General features: G+C 51.3%; 1 long non-coding RNA gene across 3 annotated transcripts in view; it reads left to right on the top strand.

Annotated features, from left to right (window-relative positions):
- Window positions 1-765: 765 nt before the first annotated feature.
- LOC145712975 (uncharacterized) overlaps window positions 766-6,000 on the top strand; it is a 126,775-nt gene continuing 121,540 nt past the window's right edge. For 2 of the 3 annotated variants that reach the window (XR_014135865.1, XR_014135866.1), the window contains exon 1: window positions 766-1,015. This is a non-coding gene — a long non-coding RNA (uncharacterized LOC145712975). Of the gene's footprint in view, window positions 1,016-3,504; window positions 3,573-6,000 lie in introns of all 3 variants that reach the window. The other variant, XR_014135867.1, reaches the window with a different exon arrangement.

Genomic DNA, 6,000 nt, shown 5'->3' with positions numbered 1-6,000 from the left:
GATCCCACTCTGCCACTCTCCCAGTGACCTGCGTGTGGGGGAGGGAGCCACGTAAGGCCTGGCCAATCTGGGTGGAGAGCCACTGTATCTTGGAAGACTCAATAATAATAATAATAATAATAATAATGACAGCTTTTATGGTTGCTGGTCTTTTTTCCTAGGTCTGTGTTAAGTGCTTTACATTCACTATCTCTTTTATGTTTGGTATCATTCTGATGAGGTGGTCCTATTACATCCATTTTATACACATAAATGTATTTTAATGTTTATTTATTTTAGAGACAGAGCACAAGCGGAGTCGGGGCAGAGAAAGAGGGAGACAGAATTGGAAACAGGTTCCAGGCTCTGAGCAGTCAGCACAGAGCCCAACGCAGGGCTCGAACCCACGAATCATGAGATCATGACCTGAGCCGAAATCGGATACTCAAGCGACTGAGCCACCCAGGCGCCCCTATTACATCCATTTTAAAGATGAGAACCCTGAGGCTTGCAGCCTGTCAATAACAGGCCCCACCGCCTCAGGTTACTTCCCTGCAGCCTGGCAAGGAGCGGATCTGGGAATGAACGATGCATTTCCGCCCTGCCCAATAGAGGGGAAGTGGGACCAGGGTCGCCGGGCATGGGAGGTGGGGCTTCCCGTGGAGGCGGGGCTGCTGGTGGTAGGGGCCCAGAGAGAAGGTTGGCCGAGGACCTTCCCGCCAGGGGCCAGGCTGCGCCGTGGCGGCGGGGGCGGCTGCGGGGTGGAGCCTGATGTCACCGGGAGCTCGGCACCGCCCCGCTGGGGCTGCAGCTGCGGAGCAGGAGAGCCGGCACCGCCGCCACCTGGGCTGGGAAAGCAGCGCGTGCGGCCATGGCCTCTGGCACCGTGGCTAAGCGGGAGCAAGGTGCGGGGGCGGCGGGAGGGTAGCCCCGGCCCCGCCGCAGCGCTCGGCTGACCGGCTGACCGGCTGCTCCCTCATCTGGTCCCACAGAGGCGCACACTAGACAGAGGCTGCTGCGCACCATCAAGAAGGAGGTGGGTGCCTGAGGCGGGGGCGGGGGCGCGATCCTGGGGGAGGGGGCTTCCAAGCCACGCGGGGAAGGGTCTCTGAAGGAGAGGTGGCCGGTGGCGGCGGCGGGGACGGCCATTTTCGGTTTGGGGCTCACCTGGCTGGGTATTTACCTCCCCAGGGAACTGGAGGCGGGTGAGTTTGGGGGTTGGAGTATAGGGGGACTCTGGATGTTTTTATGCTGTGTGCAGGGGCGGGTGCAGCGGGAGGCCCCCCCCCCCCCCACCGGGTGTGGGGCACCCCTGGATATGTCTGGGTAGGACCTCCTCTTGTGGAGGAGCCGGTGGTTGGATCTCAGGAAGGTGAGGCAAGCGCCTGGGGGTGCTGACTGGGCGTATTGGGTGGTGGGGGGCTGAATGGAGCTGCAGAAGGAAGACCAGACTTCGGAAGGGGGGAAAGGTTCACTGTGGAAAAATGCCCCTCATCCCAGATCTCCTCTTTCCCGCAAATTCTCAGTGCTTGGAGCCACCCCCAGGAGCCAAGAGACTCCCCCTGCCCCCCATTCCTGAAAGCCCCTGGCAAGTGGGTGACTCCATTTGTGGGCTTGTCCCCTGCTGTTTTGGCAGGTGGGTTTCCCTTACCCCGTACCCCACCCCCACATGCAGTAGAGTGAGAAGCAAGCAAGGTTCAACTGTCCCTCTGCTCCTTCCCTCTCCTTGGGGCCAACTGGGAACCCAGTCCAGCCTTTAGTTTGTAGCCCTGGACTGCCCGCAGAGGGGAAAATCCATAGTGGTTGGTTCCCGGGAAGCGTTTAGATGCTTGGACTGTGTGTGTGCGTGTGTGTAAAGCATGCACATGCCTATGTGGGCGAGGACATGTGGCTGTGAGTGCCTCTGAGCATGTCTGTGCATCGGTCTGGAGATATCCAAGTATATCTTCTTATTGCGTGTACATGGGTCTGTGTGTTTATGTGTTTTCGTGAGTAAGAGGTGTATCTGTGTGATGCATGAGTCTCTGTGTACATGGGTGAGGCCGTGACCATGTATGTGTGATTGTATGTGTGTCTATTGCCTTCCTTATGTCACTTCACATCCTGGGACCCCGTCACTGCTGAGCTGCCTCACCCCTGTATCTTGAGTCCTCAGCCTGAGACCACAAATGCCCTCAGACCTTGGGGGCTGGCCTCATATCTGTGCCTGTGTATGTGTGTTGAGGGTGTCCGCATGTGGTGTCAGCACTGAGCACCAAGAAGCCCCTCCCCGCCTGGTGGCAGACAGCCACCAAAGGACAGGCTTGAAGCCTGGACCTGTTGCTGCCCCTCCCTGCTCAGAAAGCTCGGGCATATGTCTGCGTATAGGTGTCTATGTGTGGCATGTCCCGCGTTGTTGAAAGAATCAGCTCCAGGGCTGACTGTACATTCTAGCATTTCTTTCTTTTTTTTTTTTTTTAATGTTTATTTAGTTTTGAGACAGAGAGGGACAGAGCACGAATGGGGGAGGGTCAGAGAGAGAGGGAGACATAGAATCTGAAGCAGGCTCCAGGCACTGAGACGTCAGCACAGAGCCCAACGCGAGGCTAGAACTCACAGACCGTGAGATCATGACCTGAGCCCCAGTTGGACGCTTAACCGACTGAGCCACCCAGGCACTCCTCATTCTAGCATTTCTGAATAAGGTGGGATGTGTGGAATTCCTCAGAAAGGCCCAGATGTTTTCAGTTTAGCCCTCTTAGAGGCCCTGTGGGGACCTGAAGAAAGGTCTATGTAGATGGACAACCTTCCAACAAAACATACAGACCTACAGTATTCTGATGACTGTGTTAGGGGAGGGTGTCTCTAGCACCTCCCCCAAAAGCCTTCGGGTTAAAAACCTGCAGACTCTTTGTTCATTGTTTAACCAAACCTAGCTGTAATATGTGCTCTGCAGATGTTTGCAACTGGAATGGCTGTGTTTTCAAGGAAATGGTTGGCTGTTCAACTGGGAGTGGGGGCCACAGGCAGAAGAATGTGTGAACAAGGCATCTGCCTCTGGGCAGAGCTCCAGCTGGGACCCTGGCCCCAGCTCTGCCAGCAGCTCCCTCGATGCCCTGGACAAGTCCTTTCCCCTCTCAAGGACTCAGTTTCCACATGTGGAGAAGGAGCGTCCTTGGAGGTCCCACCCATGTCAGTCTAGTTTGGATTATTGGCCGCGGGGTGGGGGACTGGGGTGGTGGGGTGGGTATACTTTGCCCCTGGTGACCAGAGGTGTGGGCCTGCATCCTCTCTCCTGGGAGCAGCCGAGTTTGGGGCATGGAATGAGCTTTCTGCCAGACATGAGGCCAAGGCCATCGCCTGATCAGAGGGACCTGTGTGGCATCCCCCTTGGTGCCTCGGGGGGGCAGGGACAGAACCTTGCAAATTTGAGCAAAAGGCCTCTAGTGCCCATTGACTCCAGATCTGCAGTCTTAAGGCACGGCTTACAGTAGTGAGTTGGTGGCTGATTCTGAATTCTGAATTTCTTGGGGTACATCGTTTCAGGAATCAGAACTTCCATTTCCTGGGGGCTACTCTGTGCCGTACCCTGTGTGTACAGGTAACTTTCTGAGGTGAGTGCGATTGTCCCCACTTTACAGACAGAGAAACCGAGCTTGGAGGGGAGGTGTGAGTTGCTCAAGAGCACACAGCCGACAGGGTGCGGAGCCAGGGACTTCACCCTCAGGTCTGTCTGACATCAGAGCCAGGCTTTTACCTGTCATAACCCAAACGTGTCCATCCACGTCTACGCAGCACTGCAATGTCAGCACATGTGGTGCCATGATTTCCATCGCACGGATGTGAAAACTGGCCCAGAGAGAATAAATGATGTCCCAAGGCACAGAACCAGTAAAGGACAAGTTCAGGTCTTCTGTTTGTGAGCCCTTTGTTCAGCACGGGTGCCCCCTGAGGGCATGGTGACAAGCCCCTGTCCCACCAAAGCCGACTTCCTCTCTCCTTCCCTTTCTCTGCCCACCTCTTTGGGGAGCATCTCCCCCCAGTATCAGAGAGCCAGGCTCCAGTGGAGTGGCATAGGGAAGCTCTTTGCCTAGAAATCCAGGAGTCAAGTCAACTCTTCCTTCTCCCCATTTTCTGGGTTCAGATGAGCCACATCCCTGCCTGTCACAGCCTTGTCCAGAGACACCCCCCACCCTTCTTTCTGGAACTGTTGGCTTAACAGTCAGTTGCTTTTTATTTTTTCTATTTAAAACAATATTTTTAATGTTTTTCTTTATTTTTGAAGGAGAAAGAGAGACGGAGCATGAGCGGGGGAGGAGCAGAGAGAGAGGGAGACACAGAATTCAAAGCAGGCTCCAGGCTCTAAGCTGTCAGCACAGAGCCCGATGTGGGGCTCAAACCCACAAACTGTGAGATGATGACCTGAGCCAAAGCCAGACACTAGTGCACTGTACAATCTGAAAAGTAGGAAGAAAGCTTTAACTTGGTAGACTGTTACCAAAGACCTTCTGTAGGTTAGTTTTGGAAGTTACAGGAAAGGCAAAGATCGAGCAGACAGCGTTTGGATCATGAAGGTGCTCATAACAGAATAGAGCTGTCCCTGCGGTTTTTGAAACAGAAAAGTTTCTGTGGTTTTTCAAAATAATTTTCAAAAGAATCATTTTTATTCACGTCCATTTGTTCACTTCCCAAGTCACTCTTAAGTGCCTTTTAGCTACTAAGTGTGATCCTGTTGTTGTAGAATACAAACATTCAAAAACCAGTCTCTGCGCCCCAGGAGTTTGTTGTTATCCCTGTCATTTGTATTACTCCCTTTCGTGCTTACTAGGTGCCAGAGTCTCGTGGAGCTTATAATTATCATTGTTACTTTGTACTGGCATTTGTTCCAGTTACGGTAAGTTCATGGTGAGGAATCAGAGTTTTCAAAGACTGGGTAGAATCTACAGTAAGCATGCAGGGTGAGTAGTTCAGTTTGCCAGGTAGAGAGGCAGAATGACAATGTTTGGCAGGACCAACATTTGTATGTTTGACAATGTTTGTAAACTATCACGATTACGTGTTTGGCTGAATACACAACAGTGCAGAGGCGAAGGTGTATGAGTGAACTTAGCAGGATTTATGAGCAGTTGGGTTTTGCTGGTAGAAAACGTGTGCTATGGGAATGGTTGGGAATGAGGTGAATACCTAGGTAAGACAAGCTTATGGAAGTTTGTTAGTGCTATAGAAAGGAGTAGATCTTACCCGATGGGCCTTGGGAAGTTTCTTCGGTAGAATGCTTTTAGCGGCAAATAATAGGTGACTTCTAACAGTGACGAAAACAGTAGGAACCAGAAATGTTTTGATGGTTCGGTGATGTCATCAGGATCCCCGTCGTCTCTTGTTCAGTTTTGGAGTTGGTGGTGTTTTTATTTCTCCTTTCCGGGGTGGCTAATTAGCAACTGCTCCAGGTATCATATTCTCACATGGCAACATCCAGTGGGTGGGAAGGACTGCTTTTCTTTAGGCGTTTCTTTTCACTAGGAAGAGTCTTGCAGTAGACTTCCTCTAGCATTTTAAAGACTAGGTTACATCACATACTCACTCCTAAACTGGTCCCTGGGAAATCAGGTACTGTGATTAGCTTAGAATACTCCTTTCTCTTTTTGAAGCCAGGGTGAGGCCACCTTCTTTGTGTATGGAGACAGTAATATCCAAATAAAGTTGTGATTCTCTAGCAAGAATGAAGAATATGGAATGGCTCTTAGGGAGGGAGGCAGCAGTATTTGATGCAGGGATTTTGGAGAATTTGAAGCAGAAGACTAAAAAGATTAGATTTGAGTTAGGACACTCTGGTTATGGCATAAAATACATTTTTCATATTTGAGAGGAACTCGTATATGGTAGAACATAGTGGCAGTCACCAGGATTCTCTTTTTTTTCTGAGTAAAATAGGATTGTTGCTTGTTTCACACTTTCTGACATCATGATTTCATCTATTGCTTTGAAACCTTTCTTCAAATGGATATATAGGAATGTAGGAATTTTCCAGGCAAATACCAAGAA

Source organism: Panthera onca, chromosome D3 (assembly GCF_046562875.1).
Source record: "Panthera onca isolate mPanOnc1 chromosome D3, mPanOnc1 haplotype 2, whole genome shotgun sequence".
Taxonomy (NCBI): domain Eukaryota; kingdom Metazoa; phylum Chordata; class Mammalia; order Carnivora; family Felidae; genus Panthera; species Panthera onca.
This window is presented reverse-complemented; position numbering and strand designations above follow the sequence as displayed.